General features: G+C 34.3%; 1 long non-coding RNA gene across 3 annotated transcripts in view; it reads left to right on the top strand.

Annotated features, from left to right (window-relative positions):
• The first annotated feature begins 1,169 nt into the window (after positions 1 to 1,169).
• LOC111560520 overlaps positions 1,170 to 21,849 on the top strand; it is an 81,040-nt gene continuing 60,360 nt past the window's right edge. For all 3 annotated transcript variants that reach the window (XR_002742439.2, XR_006598268.1, XR_006598267.1), the window contains exon 1: positions 1,170 to 1,409. This is a non-coding gene — a long non-coding RNA (uncharacterized LOC111560520). The remainder of the gene's footprint in view (positions 1,410 to 21,849) is intronic.

Here is a 21,849-nt window from a genome sequence, read left to right as displayed (position 1 = left end):
CAAAGTATTTGGATGAATTTACACTTCATCAACAGTGTATGAGTGTTTCAGTTGTTCTAAATCTTCGCCAACAGTTTGTACATTCTGTCTCTACATTACAGTTGTTTTGATAGATATTTGATGGTATCTCACTGTATTTTCATAAATAAATATTATTTTTAGAACAGTTTTAGATTTAGAACAGTTTTAAATTTACAGAAAAATTGCAAATAGTACAGAGAGTTCCCATATACCCTGCATCCAGTTCCCCTCTTATTAATATCTTATATTAGCATGGAACATTTGTTAAGATTTATAAACCAATATTGACACATTATTATTAACTAAAATCCACCATCCTGTCCCAAATCCCTGACAGTTACTTAAATCTTTTTGCTGTCACTATTGTTTTGCATCTTAGGTTTGTAATTCACTTTGAGGTAATTTTTGTATAAGGTATGAAGTACAAAACCTTATTGTCATACAATATAGATAATCATGCTGTCTGTGAACAAAAATTTTACTTCTTTTTTCTAATCTGGAATCAATTGACACATTAATATGCAATATTTCCAGCATTATTTGTTGAAAGAGCTACTCTCTCTTCACTGCATTGCCTTTATACAATCAAAATCAATTTTCCATGTATGTGTGGGTTTATTTCTGTTGATTTATATATTTTTTGCCAGTAACATGCTGTTTTGATTTCTGTAGCTTTGTAATAATTCTTAAGATCAGGTAGCTTTAGCCCTCCAATATCCAAAGTTGTTTTGGCCATTCTAGATATTTTGAATATCCATATAAATTTAAGAATCAGCTTGTCAATTTCTACACACGGGTAAACTGGCCACAAGACAGAGTTGACAAGTTGGAGAGGAGCAAATGACTCATTTTATATAACATATATATTTGATTTGGGTTCACATGTTTTATGAGGTTAACCTGTGGAGTGCCAGTCGTGATTCTGGCCTCTGGGATTGTTCTACAGGCTATTATATTCATTCCATGAAGCAGGGTATGGGCCTGTCTATTGTTTCCCTGTTATTATGAATTGAATCATAACCCCCCAACACACTATTCATATACTGAGGTTCTAACCCTCAGTACCTTAAAATGTGATCTTATTCAGAAATAGGGTTGCTGCAGATGTAATTAGTTAAGATGATGTCATATTGGAGAAGAGTTAGACCTTTATTACAGCATGACTAGAGTCCTTATGAAAACAGGAAATTTGGCCTCAGACATGCATATAGACAACACCATCTGAAGATAAAGGCAGAGATCAGGGCAATTCTCTATAAGCTAAGGAACACCAAAGATGTCAGCAAATCACCAGAAGATATTTAAAGGCATGGAACTGATTCCTTCTCACAGTCCTCAGAAGGAAGCAACTCTGCAGACACCTTGGTTTTTGTCTAGTCTCCAGAATGGTGAGACAATAAATTTCTGTTTTGTTTTTTTTTTAATTTCTACACACACAGAAAAGCCTATTTTGTTTTTGACTGATATTATACTGACTCTATAGATCAATTGGCAGATTATTGTCATTTTAACATTGTTTCTGTCTCATGCAAAAGGAATATTAATCCATTTATTAAGATATTTTAATATCTCTGAACAATCTTTTGTTGTTTTAAAGATATAAATAATTCATATCTTTTTTAGGCTTATCCCTAGGCATACCTTTTGATTCTATTATAAGTTGTATTAATTTTAATTTCAGTTTTTAATGAAATTAAATTTTAGTTAAATTTTAAAATAATTTTGATAGTATATAATCGTATATTTTTGTATATTGATTTTATATCTTATGACTTGATAAATTTACTTATTAGTTCTTATAGTTTTTTAAATATAGATAAATAATTTTCTACATAGATAATCATATTGTCTATGAATAAAATAGTTTACATCTTTTCTTTCCAATCTGGATATCTTTTTTTTTTTCCTTGCCTAATTCCATGCACTAAAACTTCCAGTACAATATTGAATAAAAGCAGTGAGTATGGACATGTCTTGTTCATGATCTTAGAAAGAAAGCATTCACTAGAAGTCCTTCACTATTAAGTACAGGATTTCCATTGGTATCCTTTATCAATTATTGCATTGATTGTTTTCAAATGTTAAACTAGCCATGTATTCTTGGGGTAAACCCCACCTGATCATAATGGATTATCTTTTAGCATAGTATTCTATTTGATTTGCTCAAATTTTTGTTCAGAATTTTTGCATCTATGTACATAGATTTATTGATCCATGCTTTTCCTCTTTTGTAATATCTTTGTCTGATTTAGGTATCATGGTAATTCTGGCCTCATGGAAAGAGGTCAAAAGTAATCCCTCCTCTTAAGTTTTTGTAGGTATTTGTGAGTGATTGGTATTATTTCTTCCTTAAATGTTCAGTAGAATATAGTAGTGAAACAATCTGGACCTGAAGTTTCTTCATGAAAAAGTTTTTAACTAAAATTTCAATTTGTATAATTGACATAGGGCTATTCAGGTTATCTATTTTATCTTCAGTGATCTTTCATAATTTGTACCTTTTACAAAAGTCCATTTTACTGAAGTTGCCTAATTTATTAGTACAAAGTTGTTCATCTATTATCCTATTCATATGTGTAGAATCACAATGATATCTCTCTTTTCACTAATATTGGTAGTTTTTTTTTTACCTCCTCAATGAACAAACTTTTGGTTTCAATGATTTTCTCTATTATTTTCATGTTTTCTATTTCATTGATTTCTAGTTTGATTATTATTTTTTTTTCCTTTCTTCTACTTAATTTGATCTTATCTTTTCATTTTCTTACTTCATAAGCTGGAAACTAATGTCTTTTAAAGGAGATAATACATATTTTTCTTATTTTCTAAACCATAATCTAAAAGTTATATTTTTGTGTGTGCTAATGAGAAGATTTTTTTATGTTTTTTAATTTTTTTAATGTTTATTTATATTTGAGAGACAAAGAGAGACCGAGTGTGAGTGGGGGAGGGGCAGAGAGAGAGGAAAACACAGAATCTGAAGCAGGCTCCAGCCTCTGAGCTGTCAGCACAAAGCCCGATTGGGGGCTTGAACCCATGAACCGTGAGATCATGACCTGAGCCAAAGTCAGACCCTCAACCAGTTGAGCCACTCAGGTGCCCCAATGAAAAGATATTTATATTTAAGTCACACTTCATAGATAACCTACCTAACTCTAGGAACAGCCCAAACTCTCAGAACATCCAGGACTTTGGTCTTCTTATTAATGTGCTCTGGTCAGATGTCTATACAGGAGGGAACTTAAAATCATGTAATTTAACATAAACAAGGAATGTCTGTATAATGTCACACAGTAAATTGGAAACAGAGCCACAGCTAAAACTCACAGCTCCAGGCTTTATATCTAATCTTCTTATCATTTATTGTACTATCTCCTAACCTTGTCCCATTAAACTGTCATAGTATTAACTAGATTTAGTATCCTACTATAAAATGACACCTTTTAGATAAAATAAAATCCTAATTCATGATATAACAAAAATTTATCATATTTAAAAAGTTGGACTTTGTACCTTTAGTGTGTATGCCCTCTACTTAAAAACATGCCAGTAGATTAATCCAGCAGTTGATTTTATAAGCCTTGTCCTTTCCAGTCGGTCACATCACTGAGCTCATTACAACAGTTACAGGCAAAGCTACCAAAACTTTAATATATCGCAGTGGAAAAGTAGATACTTTTTTGTTTTGGGTTTTTTTAGTAATTTTGAAGGAGTAGAATATTTTGTATATCAATCTCAATCTGGTACAGTTTTATTTTGTGACTAGTAGTGCTCAAGGGAACCTACTAGTTATTTAAGTTAAAGGAACAGAAAGATAAAGAGCAAGAATGGGGGAGTGGGGGGGTGGAGGGAGAAAAAGGAGAGGGAAAGAAAGAGGGAAAGATTGAGAAACAGTTTTCTTGTTTCTTCAACTTTCAACTAAACATGAACATATTGAACAACGTTCTGGAATGTCCTAAAGGATATAAACCAGATCAAGAAATGCTTCTTCAGAGAACCTAAAAAGCCTTAGGTGGTATTTTTTTTTTTTTTCAGTTTAATGTCTAACAAGTTATAGAGGTAAAATGGTATGATAGGAACACTAGAAAGATGTCCTTACTGTTCAGAATTGGTTCCCTTACTGGTATCTGAAACTCTATTAACAATCCACTCGTTAGCAAGCTTTTCAACATCCCATCTCTCTTCTTTTTTAAATGGAAAATTCTCTCAGAAGAAATAGTATACAAAGTTCCTAATATTTTAGTAAGAAAGAAACTAATGGTCAGTTTATCCACCTAACAGCATTGTTAGAAAGGAACTTGCTTCTGGTTCCTAAGGTGTATAACTCAAAAATCTTACCAATAGATGGGCACCTGTGGCTCAGTCTGTTAAGTTTCCAACTTCAGCTCAGGTCATGATCTCATTGTTCGTGGGTTCAAGCCCCTCATCGGGCTCTTGCTGACAGCTCACAGCTTGGAGCTTGCTGTGGATTCTCTCTCTCTTGCTGTTTCCCTCTCTCTCTGCCCCTCCCCTACTTGTGCTCTGACTCTCTCACTCAAAAAAATAAATAAATAAACATTAAAAAAATTTTTAATGTTACCAATAGAAATCTTAGAGATCATCTAGTTGAGTCTTCTTATTTTATAACTGAGAAAAGTACATATTAAGTATATATTAATATTATATATTAAAGATTATATATTAAGTATATATTAATATTATATATTAAAGTATATATTAAGAGACTGGTTTAAAGCTACATAGTTAGTGAAAACTTTTCATTTCATTACAGTTCTCTATTATTATGTAAAATATGAGTTAAAACTATATAACCCCCATAATTCTATGTGGGAAGAAGCCCGACATAGTGCAAAGTATGCTAAGAGATAACGTAGCAAAGTGGTTACCACATAGCTGCTTGACAATATTATTTACATTTAATTCTCATATGAAAAATTTAGCTAAGTATATTAACCCATCAAAGATGAGGAAACTAAACCTCAGAAACTACATAAATTGCACATAGTCATACAGCTAGTGTTAAATTCAGTATTTAAACCCATGTTTGTCTGACTCGAAAGCCAGCACTGTTTCTTGGAAAACTCAGTATCTGTAGCACTCTTAGCACTCAGCAAATGCCAATACCCTATTCCTAATTTATTCCTTCAAGACAATGAACATCCACTGTGTGCCACGTACTCTGTTTAGAACTAGAAATACAGACAACTGATTTACTCAGAGCCTTTAAGGGATCCCCTAATGACAAAGATTCTCTCTTCGACAAAACTTTAGTCACTCTCCAGTAAGCCCTCTAGGTCTTGACCTTGGAGTCTGTCCTTGTTGTCCTTGGCAAGTCTATATCCCCTAACTGTAGCAAGAATCTTGCTAAGTCAGGTCAGAGAGAATCCCCCACCCTTGAAATCTGATCACCTTTGTTCTGATCAAACTCCTTACCCTCCACCCCTGCTATGTGATCACCCTGGCCTGCTTTCAGCATGAATCCTGTCAAGTTGGTTGGACCAGAACCCCCCTTTACCCTTGATATTTCCTCTTCGCAATTTTCCATCCACTGACCCCATCCTGCTCCTTGGCCATAAATCCCCACCTGCCCCTGCTCAATTAGGAATTGAGACCAGTTCTCTATTGAGGTCTCTTTTCCCTTAAGGCAATACTTCAGGAATAAAATCTGCTTTTACTGCTTTAACTACTATCCACCTCTGGTTTTCTTTAACACTAGTAAGGAGATAAACATAGAAACAAGACATAACAATATAATAATTTATGTGCTGAGAGGGAAAAATGGCATTTTTAAGGATAATGTAATAGTGAGGGGGGTAAGATGTTAGGGCAGAGTATTAACACTCTAGACTGCAAATGTAGAGAAGTCTCCCCTTGCATTGCACAGGAAAACAATTGAAGAAATATGGATAATAAAGTCAAATTCCCATAATTTCAAGCCAAATCATTATGACTATTAAAATGCGTTAGAAAATAATGTTGGTTACACTGGTACTAACCAGGAAAGACTTTAAAGTCTTAAATTAAGGGTCTCAAGTGTAATTCAGAATTCCTTTTTTAAGTAAATTTAAAACAAATCCCCCACCCTCTGATCCAAATTGTCTCCCCATTAACACATGTGGATGCCAGTTTAGATACTCTCATGATAACTTACCAAAAGTAAACCAAGTTACCAAAATTTGGTTTAAGTTTTAAGCTCAGAATTGTCATCACTTGAATATAATTTTTATCCAGATTATTTTTTAATGTTTATTTATTTTTGAGAGAGAGACAGACAGACAGACAGAGCACAAGTAGGGGAGGGGTAGAGAGAGGGAGATACAGAATCTGAAGCAGTCTCCAGACTCTGAGCTGTCAGCACAGAACCTGACACAGGACTCAAATCCACGAACTGCGAGATCGTGACCTGAGCCAAAGTCGGACACTTAACCGAATAAGCCACCCAGGTGTCCCAATTTTTATCCAGCTTAAATATGAACAGCAATTTTGCATCTTGGTTATTGAAAACACAACAATTATCTACAAGGATAATTACTTGTTCAAAAACAAATAATTAAAATTCAACTACCAAAGAATAAAGCTTTCCTTAAAAAAGAAAAAATGGTAGGAAAAAAAGGACATGTCAATGTTGACAGGAAATTATTTCGAGGCATCTAACAGTTGTTAATGCTTATAGTTTTTCAGTATGAAGAGGTAACCAAACTAAATCCCAATATTTTAAGGGAGTAAGTGAGCATAAAATTAGGGAGAAGCAGAAACTGTTTCATGACCTACTGAGCAATCTCATCTAATACTATGGTTGTTATATGACTTGAATTTGCTTATAATGCAGCTAATTCACTGACTTGCTCTTGAATTCCTCATCCACAAACATATCTACATTAGATACCTCTAACATGAAATGTTGCAAGGTAGTTGAAAATATATAAAATGTTTACAGCATACCTTATTTTATCCAATTGGTATGTTCTTTGGAAATAATTTTCATTTTTGCTTAGTTTTCTTCTTGATAATTCAATTCACAAATTGCTATGTGAATTCTATATTCAGAATTCTTTTGTAAGGTAATAATTGCTTAGCCTGCCTTAAACAGAGTAACTTAATGATTAAATACATTAACTTAAATACATTAAATATATTAACTATAAGTATTTTCTGATTCTTATTTGTAGATCACCTTATAAGGTAAATTATACCTTCATGCCAAATTACTGCCAACTTTTAATCTTTACTTCCGACCATCCTGGAGTTTATTGGTTATTTATCATTTCACTTTACATTGCTATTGGTTAATTTTATTGTTAGTTGGTTCTTTATCACTTCACTTTACATTGCTAATTAATAGACTCGATAGCAAAGTTTCTTCATGTAAAGGTTAGAAATCATAGCAGGTCACAGAGAAGTTAAGAAATCCATTGGTTTAGATCAGTATAAATCAGAACAGATATCAGAGTCTGGGGGAAGATATGAAATAATTAAATGTCCATCAAAGATATTTTAGGAATAAATGACCAAAAACATGTAGTACACATAATAAATGTTATAAAAATTTAGACATAATGGACATCACTATGTACAGAGAAAACATCCTAGAGCAGGTAGTTTCAGTAGTCAGTGAAGGAATCCTAGATAGATCTTCATCAAATATGGAAAATAGATTATTCATCACCTGCTACCTAGACCAAGAGGGAATTTGGAAATGTAAAATTAAGTAAGTTGCATAATGTATATTTAATTATTCCAATTCCTGGGATAAACTCCTAGTAATTTGTATCTTATTTAAGTGTGGAATCATGGCATTGGTAGACATAGGAAGAGTTCATAAATCTTGCCTTTACCACTTTTGAGAACATGATCTTTCTAGACTGCAGTGTCTTTTTCTTAAAACTCATCAAACATTACATTATTACATGTAAATATCTTTAGTTATATTTCCAAACTGATTACTACTCCTCTCTGTAGGTGAACTTTGTTTCTATCAAGATTCAGGAAATAACATTAATGAACTATTCATTTTATGCAACTTTATGCTCTCATTCAAACTTAGCTGTCCTCATTAGGCTAATTCAACTAGGATTCTCATTGTCACCATGAAAATTCTTTACTTCAGCGAAATGGATCCAGTGCACAAATACAGAGATGACACTTAGATAGAAGCATGGAAAACTCATCAATACTAATAGGCTGGTAGACAGAGTAGGTACAAATGCTGGTAAATGGCAGATATGGTGACAGGAACCTGGAGAAGTTCTCTTGTGGTTGCTTCCATTTTCTCAGTGAATTTGGAAGTTGAGTGAAGACTGGAGGAAGAGGAGTTGTACTTTAAGCAGAAAGGAGAAGATAGGAAATATTTTTGAGAAGAGTGAGAGTGAAATTGAACTAGGGACATCACCATAACTTGCTTTCACTTGGCAACTTCTAACATATCCCATGCTTTGCTTATTTATTCTCTTTATTTTTATCTCTACCCAATCATAAGGGCAGGATTGTTCTGTTTTATTCATTGCTTTTTCTCAGTGCCCTAGATTAGTCAGGTGCCAAATGTTGGATGCTTAATTAATTTAATTTGTTGAATAATGAATGAATGAATTCTACATAAACTGTATCTATTCAGTGAGAAATAAGCATATATCCCCAACTCAGAAAACAAAAGAGACAGTACCTACCTCTGCCTGCACACATACAGCAATACACATATATACCCTATCACCTTTCCCTCAGTTTCTTGCCCAGATTTTGGTTATCAATTGTCTTTTCCCAGCAATCATGGTTATTTGGTGACTAAGTTATTAGCTCTCAAATTTGACTATGCATCAGTATCACCTGGAAATCATTTTCAGGATATAGTTTCCTAAGCACCAAACACAAATTTTCTGAATCAAAGTCTCCAGGTGTGAAACCTCAAATGTATATTTTTAAAACTTCATGCAGAGCTGATACCCAACCAGATTTGAGAACCCCTGGATTAAATTATTCACATTGTGATGTTAGCTACTCAGATACAGAGGCAACATATGAAAGACACCAATTACAGTTCTACTTGCCTTAGTGTAATGTACACAATGCTGAGAATGGTATCCATTCTTTGACTATCACCTCCTGGAAGCATAAAGTCTAATGTGCTGTTTACAGTGCTTACTCAATAGTATTAATTTAACACAGTTACCTAGACCTTCTAGGAAATGAAAATGGTTGAGGTTCAGATGAAAGTGTAACCCGGATGCCTGGGTAGCTCAGTCAGGCCATCCAGCTTTGGCTCAGGTCATGATCTTGCAATTCAGTTTGTGAGTGGTTGAGTTCCAAAGGGCTATCAGCACAGTCTGCTTCGGCTCCTGTCTCCATCTCTCTCTGCCCCTCACCACCTCTGTCCCTCTCTCTCTTTCTCAAAAGTAAAAAAAAAAAAGTGTCAAAGTGTAACACACATTGAATGAATAAGAATGAGATGAGAAAAAAAGGAACAGTATAAGAAAAAGAAAAAAGTAACGCTAATATTGGCTGTAGACATATTTTTCTATTCTATAAATTCAGAGTAGTACCCTCAGAGAATAGTTTAAAAGGGTGGTTAATTCTATCTAGTCTGATATGCCTATGGGAATCATAATAATAAATAATAATAGTAATAATAATAATAATAAAACCTTGACAAAATCATTTTAAATTCCCCTTTCAAGCTCTATCAAGTTTTTAACTTAAATATTTTCTAGTTTTACTTTCCTAATATTTTTATATCATTGATTCTAAAATATCTAAAGTCAAGTCAACAGTCTTTTTCACCTGAAATTAATCTTAATCTTCCCATGTGCATGTACAAATATAGAGAATTTCTTTTTACTTTTATTTTCTCAAAAAAAAGATTATACTATATATATTTTGTACCTTATTGTTCCTGTTGCCACATTAAAAACCATCCCAAACTACAGTAGCCCCAAACAAAAACAGTTATTTAGTTTGCTCACAAGTCTCACAAAGCTGCACCTTAGATGAGGTTCAGGGTCAGTCTCTGGCACACACAATGTCAGAGTGACTCAGCAAGGAGTGGAGGATCCTCTTTCATTTTTGTTTTGTTTTGTTTTGTTGTTTTTTAAGTAGACTCCATGCCCAGTGTGGGGCTTAAACTCACAACCCCAAGATCAAGAGTCCTGTACTCCACCTACTGAGCCAGCAAGGCACCCCTGGAGGATCCACTTTCAGTGACTCACATTCATGGCTGGCAACTTGGTTTTGGCTGATCACGGGGAACTAAGCTCAAGTTGTGGCCCTAAAGTCCCCATTCCTCTTCAACTGCACTCCCCAAGCTGGCCTCTCCCCAAGCTGCTTGCACTTTTTCATGGCATAGTGGTTGAGTTCCAAAGGTTAGCATCTCAAAGAACAAGAAATGGCAGTTGTTCAATTCTTAAAGACTGGTAACAAAAAAATGGCACCTTCCACTTGTTCCATATTCTATTGGCCAAGTAGTCACAGAACCCGGATTCAAGGGAAGAATATAGATTCCACTTCTTAGTGGGAAGAGTGTCAAAGAATTTGGGGGCCATGTTTTTGAAACCACCATATTTGCTATATTACTTAACAAAATAACATGAACATCATTCCAATATATATATACACATTCCAAATAGATATAGATATAGATATAGATAGATATAGATATAGATATAGATATAGATATAGATAGATAAGATATATATATATATATATATATAGACACATATAGACATTCCTTGGTGGTAGAATATTCTACAGCATATGCAGTAATTTATTCAGTTATTCCGCTAAGCATTTAAGTAGATTCCTGTTTTTTTATATTTGCAAACACGGATATAGTAAATATTTTTGTATATGTATATTTATGCTCTTATTTTTATGCCACAAATGGGATAGCTGAGTCAAAACTGCACATTCAAAATATTAATATTAGCAAGTTATTTTCCAAAAAAAACACTGTAATAATTTATAGTCCTAACAGTGTAGAGTATGCTTTTACCAACAGCCTTCTCAGTACTAAATATCACATTAAAAAAAAAAAATTACAATCTGATGAGAAAGCAAAATTGTATCTCATTTTACTTCCTGTTTTCCAGGATATAAATGAGACATTTATTTTTATATGTTTGTTGGTAATATATCTTCCCTCTTTTATTCTTTTTCAGCCTTGCTGGAAGTTTGTTAATTTTTTGATCTTTTCAAAATGTAGTTTTTGGTTTCTTTGATTTTTCTCTATTTTTCTGTTTTATTATTTCTTTGATTTCTACTCATCTTTTTTTTTAATTTCTGCTTGTTTTGGGCTTAGTTTGCTCTTCTTATTCTAGCTTCTAATAAAGAAGTTTGATACTGATTTGAGACCTTAACTTCTTTTCTAATGAACACAGTAATGCTGTAAACTTTTCCTCTAAGTATTAATTAGCTACATTCCAAACTTTTTCATATGTTGCATTTTCATTTTTATTCCATTAAGAATATTTTTAATATACCTTTAGATTTACTCTTTGACCAATGATGACCTTGAAGGGTGTTGTTTAATTTACAAGTGTTTGGGGACTTTCTTATAAACTTTCTGTTACTGATTTCTACTTTTAAATTCTGCTATGGTCTGGGAACACAGTCTCATATGTTGTTGTTGCTGCTGCTGTTGTTTTTACTTGGTTAAGGTTTTATGACCAAAGATATGATCTTGGTAAATGTCTTATGTGTACTTGAAAAGAATGTGCATTCTGCTGGTTTTGGAAGGAGTGTCCTAAAATATCAATTAGATCCATTAGGGTGGTGGTATTATTCATTCTCTTTATTTTCTGATTTTCTGTATATTTCTATTAATTATAGAGAAAGGAAGATTGTAGGCTCCAACCATTATTGTGAATTTGTCTTTTTCTTCTTTTAGTACTATCCAATTTGGCTGTTTAGGGGTACATACACATTTAGAATCATTATGCCTTCTTGGTATATTGACCTTTTTATCATTATGTAATGTCTCTTTTAATTCCTTGTAATTTTCTTTTCTCTGAAGTCTACTTTTGTAATATTAAAACAAAAAAAAACCCTCTTCAGCTTTCATTTATGAGTGTGTCATTGTGTGAAAGTCCACTTCTAAAGTGGCACCGAATGACCCTGTCATGTGATATATGTCCTGTGTACTTCCCTCCATTTGTGGGTGGGTGAGACATAGTAATTTTGATTAAGGAATAGAATATGACAACAGACTTTGTCACTTATGAGATTAGATTACAAAAGACTGACTTTTATGTTTGTTGCTTTTTCTTCATTTCTACAGTTCCAAGTTCCATTCTGTGTGATTTCCCCTCTGTCCGAAGAATTGACTTTCACTGTCTTTTTAAAGCAGGTTTGCTGGCTGCTGTTAGTTATATCATCTACCTGAGAATGTCTTCATTTCTGAAAAAAAGTTTTTGCTGAATGTATAAGGCTAGGTTGACACTAACTTTCTTTCAGCATTTTTTAAATGTCTGTTTCCTTCTGGCCTCCCAGGCTTCTGATGAGAAATTCACAGCTATTAAAATCATTCTTCCTCTATAGGTAATGCATCATTTTTCTCTGGCTGCTTTCAGTAATTTTTTGTCTTTGGCTTTCATCAGTTTGATGTAAGGTGTCTGGGCATAATTTTTTTGTTTGATTTTTGTTTATCATGCTTGAAGTTTGCTGGCCTTCTTAAATCTCTAGGTTTACATCATTCGACAAATTTGACAATCTTTCAGTCATTTTTCTTCAAACTGTTTTTACAACATTTCACTCTTTCTCTTTTTGGGACTCCAATGGCTTGGATGTTTGACATTTTATCATTGTTCTACAGGTCCCTGCAGCTCTTTTCATTATTTAAAAACTTTTTTTTTCTGTTCTGATTATATAATTTCTATTGATCTGTCTCCAAGTTCACTGACTCTTCCATATGTCATTTCCATCCCTATTCTGCTTTTGAGCCCATTCAAAGAGAATGGGGGGGGGGGGCTACTCTATTTTTCAGTTCTCAGATTCCAATTATTTCTTCTATATATCTTCTATTTCCTTGCTAAGCTTTCTATTTCTTTCCATTGCAAAAATGTTTACAGTTGCTTGCTATAACATTTCTATAATAAGATGTTTAAAGTCTTAAAGATTCCAACACCAGTGTTATCTCAGTTTTTATATCTGTTGATTATCATCAGAGAGTATTAAATCTTATTTTAAATCTGTTTAAATCTTATTGGGAATGTTGGTATTCTTGTTCTAGCAGGCAACTGATCTGGTTAAATTCAGGCTATCAGTTCTATCCCATCTTCTGTGCTCAGTAGTTCCAAAGTCAATTCAGTTTTCAAAGCCTTAGCAGTTCTGTTTATATCTATCCCACCTGTGCACCAGCCAGTGGTCACTCTGTGACATGGATTGTAGTCTGTTGGTTACTTCTCATCTCAAAGTCTTTAATGTAGTAATTAGGCTCAAATCTATGCATGCACTCATTTTCTAGACCCTTTCTCTCTCCATGGTCCACCCATACTTACCAATTCTCTTGGACTCCTCTTTTCATACTTGTCAGCAGAAAGCGGAGATTTTTAGTTACTCCACCCTGTCACACCCTGTCACACACTTCTATGACTTCTATGTTATTCAAGTAGCAAAAAGACAGGAGGAAAAACAATCTGACAGGGGAGAGCCACAGTAGAGAGGAAGTTTATCCCATCTTCTTGGATTAGAGAACCAACTATACTACTTACTAGTTGTATGACATTAAGAAACATCACTTCATGTCTTTAGACTTCAGTTATCTCACCCACAGAAAGGAGTGTATTACCAGATCTGGTATAAGATGCATCTTGAATTAGTGGTAAATATGCTGACCTCAGAGACTTCACCCTAAGATTCTAAGTCAGTCATTCGGGCCTACAAAATTACATCTTAACAAATACCCAAAGTGATCTAGTGAATGTTGTTTAGCAACTACAATTTAGAAAATATAATCAAATGTTCCAATTTCCTTCTATCTTGAGACTTATTAGGAAACAAATAAAAGCAAAGTTCAAATTAAAAAAAAAATAGAAGCACAGAGCTTCTAACCATAAGTGTTATTGGAACCTTGATTTACAAAATTTATGACTCTCCTGAACTCAACTTTTGGAAGTAATAGAAATTATTATATTGTTTAAAGGCTTTTACTTGAAAGACAACACTAAGCATTGTGGAGATTTCAGATATAATAGCTTGGGAATTGCAAGAAGACATTAGTTTGAACAATGGGAAACTGTTAATATTCAATTATTTTTCACCTACAAAAAGAGAAATATCCTATTATTCAATTTAGGTCATTTTCTCTTAGCTGGTCATTTCCCATAATTTAGTATGCACAATTTCTTTTAATATTTCCGTCTTTTTTCCCTACATTACTGAGCAAGGCTATTTATAAGATGGCTTCATGGATAGGATACTATTCTGAGAGTTTTAGGTCATTACTTTTAAGAGTTGAGAAGGGTATGTTTGTACTGAGGGTAAGATTAACTTTAGTTATTTTCTTTGTGAAGTTATTTACTAGTTTTATCTAATCTACAGTCCCTTCTGATAGAGCAGAGAAAAATGGATAAATATGCAGGAATTAATTGGTCCCTCCAATATCACTCAGGTAGCTTCTTAAGGGTTTGAGCTATTTTTTTTAAATTTTTTATGTTTATTGATTTTTGAGAGACAGAGTGTGAGCAAGGGAGGGGCGGATAGAGAGGGAGAACAGAATCTGAAGCAGCTGTGCTGACAGATCAGAGCCTAATGCAAGGCTCGAACTCACAAACCATGAGATCATGACCTGAGCCAAAGTCGGATGCCCAACTGACTGAACCACTCATGGGCCCTATGGTTTGAGATTTAAGTTATCTTATTGGTTATCCAGAAGTTTGGTTAACAATACACTAAAGAGAATGAACAAAGTTCCAATATTTGAAAGGAACAAAAAGATCATCCATTTTTTCATTCTATAAATATTTACTGAGGTTTTGCAAGGCACCACTAGACACTTGGGGAATTCGAATATAAATAAGATCCAGTCTTTTTTCTCTAAAGACTAACAACTTAGTAGGAAGACAGACACATGTACAAGTAATTACATTACAAGGTAGATTGTGCGACAAAGGGTTATAGTTTTAGTAGTATCTCTAATGAAATAAGTATGTATTCAAATGGCACCCAGTGGGGTTGGTGAATGTTTGTTCTCATTTCTCTTTTTAAGAAAACTCAACAAATCTTTAAATATTTTTTAATGTTTATTTATTTTTTTTTTTTGAGAGAGAGAGAGAGAGCACAAGTGGGGAGAGGCAGAGAGAGAGGAGGACACAGAATATGAACCAGGCTCCAGGCTCTGAGCTGTCAGCACAGAGCCTGAAGTGGGGCTCAAACTCATGAACCGTGAGATCATGACCTGAGCCAAAGTCGGATGCTTAACCAACTGAGCCACCCAGGCACCCCAGAGTCATGATATCTTTAAAAGAGATCAAAACAGGCTTATTTTTTATACATATGGTGAAGTAAATATTTGCAACTTACCTCTAAAGATGGCACTGCATCAGTTTGACTCATTCAGAAACTGTAGTACATCCTTTGGAACTTACAACAAAATAAGACATCACAAACTTTCTCAGCAGAGCTTCTGGTTACCAGCAAGATAGTTTTGACAGAATATTGTTTCAACATTCAATAAATGAACAATGAAAGATTGTATATGGATACTCTGTTGCCTCTTAACCATCTTACTTTTGGGGCAGAGGGGTAGATTTGTGTGTGTGGGGGGGTGGTTATTCTATTGTTTGGTTTATTTCTTTTTGCCATAGCACCTGGTTTGAGGATACAGCCATCATTTGCAGAGAGTTATATGAATGTCATGTTAAAATCTATTATAGTCACAGTGACAGCAAAGCCCAAATATATGGCTGCTTTTTTGATCCTGGGATTCACCAGAGGATCTCAGCAGATTTTATAGGTGTTGAGTAGTAAAGCCTCAAATCAGCTCTGAAAACATGGATATTACACTGGGTTGGTGTTATGAACCATATAGGCACTAGCAGAAGCATATTTAAACAGAAAATCTTTGAGGAAGCGTCAAGCTGAGACTGAACAGTACTGTCCCTCTCCTGAATACAGGGCATGTATTAAAGTAGATGTTCTCTAACATTGTTATACCTAAAAACCACTGTGGCAATTTGTTAAAAGAAAAGTTATCAGATCAGGACTTCTAAAACCTGAATGTTTTTTGTTTTGTTTTGTTTTGTTTTTTAATACAGATTCTGCTTCAGCAGATCTGGAATCAGATCATACTTTTAAGTACCAAAAGCCAGCACTAACATTACCCTAAGTCAGTAAATCAGGGTGGAACCTTCCTTGTTAAAACACAGATTGTTAGGCTCCACCCACAGAAAGCCTGATTCAGAAGGTTTAGTGGTGGAACCCAAGAATTTACATTCCTAACAAGCTCCCAGGTGATTGCTGGTGCAATCTGTCTGAGGATCACAATTTGGGTAACATTGACCTGTATTGCTCCTCAGAGCTACTAGGCCCTGAGCACTTTTATTTTTAACATACCTCCCTGTTAATTATAGTGAACATAACAATTTGAGAAGCATAAAGCAATGCAGCCTAACCTGTGTATAGGATGCTGACCCCATTATGGCAGCAAATGGTACATATCCCCAAAAGCCAAGTGTCACTTCAGTCAAAGCCAGAAGGAACAATACAAGAAGTGGAACGGTGAGTGGGGATAACAGGTGGGTGTGAACACAAAGGAGCCACGGCAAACTTGACTCAGGTTCTTGAGTCCTCACACTTCAAGACAAAAGCTGGCTCAGTAAGTAGTAGTGGGTAGAGGAAGCAGGATCTGACCAAGGCAGTGGGTGGTAATGTAGCCAGAGCAGTCTAAATACACAGTGGTTAAAGAAGGGAAGCCAAAGGTCAAAGCCCGTTCTGAGGACATATGAGCAGAAAAATGAGTCGTGGGGTGACACGCTAGGAAATCAGGAACAGGTCAGGACATATTAAGCATAAAGTGGTTCAGAGTAAGCTGCTCAAGAGAGGCTCAATATTAACTCGTGTTGGCTGGCCTGACACCTCATCTGAAAGAGCTGAGAGATTTGACATGGACATTCAAAACATCATATCTATTTATTTGGACATTAATACCTGCCCAGCACTCATCCTGCCTTCACTTCAAAGTAGTTTCTTATAGTTTACAAAACATACTTCCATTCTCCATTTAATGAGTCTTGTTTTTCTTCATCTATCAAGCTACCTGTCATTTTGATAATTTTTAATCCTATTTGTCCCATTTGTTTTCTCTGTTGCTATTTAAAGCACAATTGCTAAATATCTTTTTCAAAAAACAATTCTGTCCTGGACACCAAAGTTCCCAAATTGTTCTCAGATTTTTTACCTGGATAAAGTTCTAACAAAGTTATTTCTCTAACTAAGGTCTAAAGAGAACCTGCAGCTTCATGTTTCAAATGCATATTCTTGGGCATCACCTACTCAATTTGAATCTCTGGAGCTGAGCCCCTTGAACATGCATCTTTAAGGAGTTTCCCTAGAATTTTTTATGCACACAAAAGATTGAGAATTACTGCAATTATTACTCTTTCTACTCTTTCTCCACTCTGGGTAGGCCTCAGCTGTTATAAATTTAGTAACTTGTGTTCCTCCTTCCAGGTGAATGATTCAAAATAGCTTTTTAAAGACACAAGATCCATATCATTCCTGAATATCCAAAAAGTAGCAAAACAAAACAAAACAAAACAAAAAACATTAGAAAACATTTAAATAGTTTTTTTTTTTCCATGTTAAAGGTATGCAATGTAAAGATTAGTGAAGACCAGATCCCCATAATATCAAACCAAATAAATATACACTCGGGTGCATGAAGTGAAAAACTACCTCCAGTGTTAATTTTAGGTAACCTTATCAACACTGATATCTAAGAACATAGAAAAGAAATGAAATCAGATACAGGCTGAGTAACACTGTTCTCTACTTCATAGACCACAACATCATGTTCATTTATTTGTTTATTTATTTTTGGTTAGGTTGGAAGGATAAACCATCACAGTAGCCTCTGGGCACATTTACAAGCATTTTAGAAGAGACATTCTACAGTTTCTGTGTAAATTCTGAGCAGCTTAAAGAGAATACTAGCTCTGCTATTTAGAACGATTTCTGGTTTGTTTCAACTTGAAAGTGATTTAATAGGAGGCCCACAGAGAAAATCTGTGTTAGTAATCAAATTATAACAAGTAAGGATTAAAAGTATTAAGAAGTTTAAGCAAACTTTTCAGCTGCCCTGTTTTTTTTTACTAGTTGAGGGGATAGAGGGTCATTTGAAGTTGGCGGTGAGAATAAGTACAACAAAATTATAAGAATGAAAAACAAAAACTACAAAAAAATTTGGTTCATTATACATCTCCAGCAACAGTGTTTTTCAAACACTTGGGTTTGGCCAAACCCTAGCCTTTTTCCCAAGGACATTCTGTCTCAGCCTACCATTCCCTTTCGGAATTATAGAGCCAACTGTATTTTACAGGTAAATTTAATTTACATTTTAAGATTCATTTGTACTTAATTCATCAAAGTGTTTTGTCATGTGAGCCACTGGGTCTTGCAGAAGGCTTGTGATCTTTTTAATAGACTTTTATAGCCTATTTTTTTTCCTTTCTTAGAAACAGGAAGTCACTTTAGCCAAAAGCAAACAAGGTTAAACTCCAGAGTGTTCAGTTTGGGCCTGACATTTAGAAACCACAGATCCAATGGGTCTTGAGCTTGGCAAAACATTCCTTCCCTTCTTTATTAGGTGAAAAGAAAACATTTAGGGTAAAAACAAAAATGATTAAAGTGGGAATGCATTGTTTTTGTCTTTTATAAGCAAAAATAAAACCACATATTCTATTTCTAAAAAAAATCTCTAAAATATGTATAAGCCAAATTTATTTCTGATAGTTTTTTTCTTTATACACTGCATAAATGCATATTACATATAGTAAACTTACATATAAACACATATGTTTATAAAATTATAAATACATAAAGCTATATGCATATATATATAATTATAAATACATTTACAAAGTTTCTACTAGTTAAGAATTTATTTAGCTACTGCTTTTCTAAAGTGACTAAATTGTATTATGTAGGATATAATAATGGCAAAAAATCTCAAAAGATTTTTTGAAGATCACTGCCCCAAATGTCCCAAATGATTGTTAATTAACCTTCAAGGAAAAAGAGGTCAAATTCTTATGTAGTTATAAGAAAAGATTAAGGACAAACTGATTACTGGCTTCCAGCAGGAGTATAGGCAATACTGGCCTACTTTTTTTCAACTTTCCAAACCTCCAGTAAAAAGACAGAGATCCTAGAATAACAAAACAAAATTTCATGACAACATCTACAGCAAAATTCAGGAAAAAGGCATTCCTACACACCCCACACTTGGACCTGCCATCAGGCCCACGTGATATCAGCAACTGTATAGGAAAACAGGGAGAGAAGACAAAAGCACTTTGAATGATGTTGAGATCCAGAAAACAAATTCCTAACAGGCATTTCCCTCAAAATGAGATGTTCCTACTAGTGTGAAAAGCTCAGTGAGCCTGTCTGAAAACTGCAGACACATGTGGGAGGGACCTTCGGAGGCTATAATTCATGAGTGAGTTCAAGGGACTGCACAACAGACTGTGCAGGAGAGTCTCGACACCAAGAACTCAACAATTGACCAGCCGAAGGCCCCTTTCAAAACACATGCTCAACCCAAGGGGAATGGCTGGGAGAAGAAGCTAAACACAGCAGAGTAGAAACACCAGGACAAAGTATGGAGAAGTTCCAGAATAAAATTACTGGTGAGAAGGCTAGAGGCAGGAAGCTAAGGAAAGCTTGCTTGGTCCTTCCTTTCTTTGAATACAGGAAAACCCTTCTCATTTAAAATAAGCAAGAGGAATGCAATGAAGACACATCCTATGTAAGGTTTTTATAAGGAAAAAGAATAGTGAGCAAAATAATATTCATGTAGGGGATAAGGGCATGCCAGAAAACATCCCACAAAATGAGATTAAAAATATCTAAAATACTAGAAAAATAGCTAAAACAATTTAAGAAAATAGTAGAAACAGTGAAAGAATGCCGAAAGAATTACAAACATTCAGAAATGAGCTGATGGGGAAAATAAGGACTTTTTGAAAAGGAAGAGGACAGAACTCAGGAAAGACTTGGAAATAAAAATATAAACCCTTTCAGAGATGATATCTAAACTAGAAGGAACACAGGAACAAATAAATGGTTTTGGAGAAAGGATAATGCCTTTGGATACACAATTAATGCCTTACAGAAAACAGAATATGGCAAAGAAGAAATTTAAAAATATATATGAAAGAGTAAAAAAAGAAATGAAACAATTTAAAAGAAAGTGAGAAAAGGCAAATAAAATCCACCACCTATGCCATGGAAGTCTCCATAAAAGATACGTAAAGTAATAGAATAGACTCAATATAAAATGTGTAATCCAGGAAAATTTTCCTGAAATAAATAAAAACGTTAAACTGTATACATATTGAAAGAGCAAACCATAGACCTAAAATTTTTTAACCAAAAGAGAACACACATTGTTATAGTAAAACTAACTTTTAAGGGGGGAAAAAAGTCCTTTGACTTTCTAGAGTATCTAGTCAAAAGGCAAAATGACTTGTAAGGAAAGGAAACCTCATTTTCATCATGCTTCTTAACAGGAACACTTTATGACAGAAGATTGAACTATCTCAACTTAGTTGAGATACTCAAGGAAATAAAGCATAAGCCAAGGCTTTTATACGCAAAGTGACCTTCAAGTAAAAATGTTGAACTTTTTATGAACATAAAAGAATTCAGGTAATATTGCCCCATGGAGTCATTCTTGGGTAATCTCCTAGAGAACAGACTTTGGACAACCAAAATGATTAGAGTCAATGACACAAGGGCCGGGGGGTTGAATTTAATACATATTTATTTGTAGAACTAAGATTAAATAATGGATACAAAGAAAACATAATACACAATGGCTATGCTATATATTCTGATGACATAGACACAGCACAATTACTGAGTGCAGGAAGAAGGAAGAGAGAATATAGAAAATATAATAAACCTGCTAATTACCTTAAAGATGTTCCTAGATAATAAATGAAGGTATCGTAAAGTTAGAATATCATTAACCCTTAATTAAATAACACACCTACACAATTTTTAATGGTAGTTAATACCATAAAAACAATAACAGCAGCAACAACAACAACAACAATCAAGGACGCCTGGGTAGCTCAGTGGGTTAAACATTGGACTCTTGATTTCAGCTCAGGTCATGATCTGATGGTTCATGAGTTCAAGTCCTCCATTGGGTTCTGCACTAATAGTTCAGAGCCTGCTTGGGATTCCTTCTCTCTCCTCCTCCCATGCTCACTATCTCTCTCAAAATAAATAAATAAACTTAGAAAAATGTAAAAAAAAAACCCAAAAAACAGCCAGACAACATGTGCACCCTGATAAAAGTACACATCACCATCTATGAAGTAATTTTGTTATTAAAAAAAAAATCAAACCTGAGTTTGAAAGTCTCTAAATACCAGTAACTCACAGAAAACACAGGGGAAAGAAGAACATGTTAAATAAGCCCACAGGTATACATCCCAGACTGGGAAATTTTCCTGGACTAAGTATAGTCTTTTCTACAAACTAATTGCAGGGATAAAGGAGTGAAGTGGGCTAATAAGTCCAAATAGACGTAAGATACCTGTCACACAATTGCAATGTATAAACATTATTTCAATCCTGATTAGAACAATTAAAAAAAAATAATTATAAAGCAAT

Source organism: Felis catus, chromosome B2, assembly GCF_018350175.1.
Source record: "Felis catus isolate Fca126 chromosome B2, F.catus_Fca126_mat1.0, whole genome shotgun sequence".
Classification (NCBI taxonomy): domain Eukaryota; kingdom Metazoa; phylum Chordata; class Mammalia; order Carnivora; family Felidae; genus Felis; species Felis catus.
Note: the sequence above shows the minus strand (reverse complement) of the source record. Positions and strands in the feature narration are given on the sequence as shown.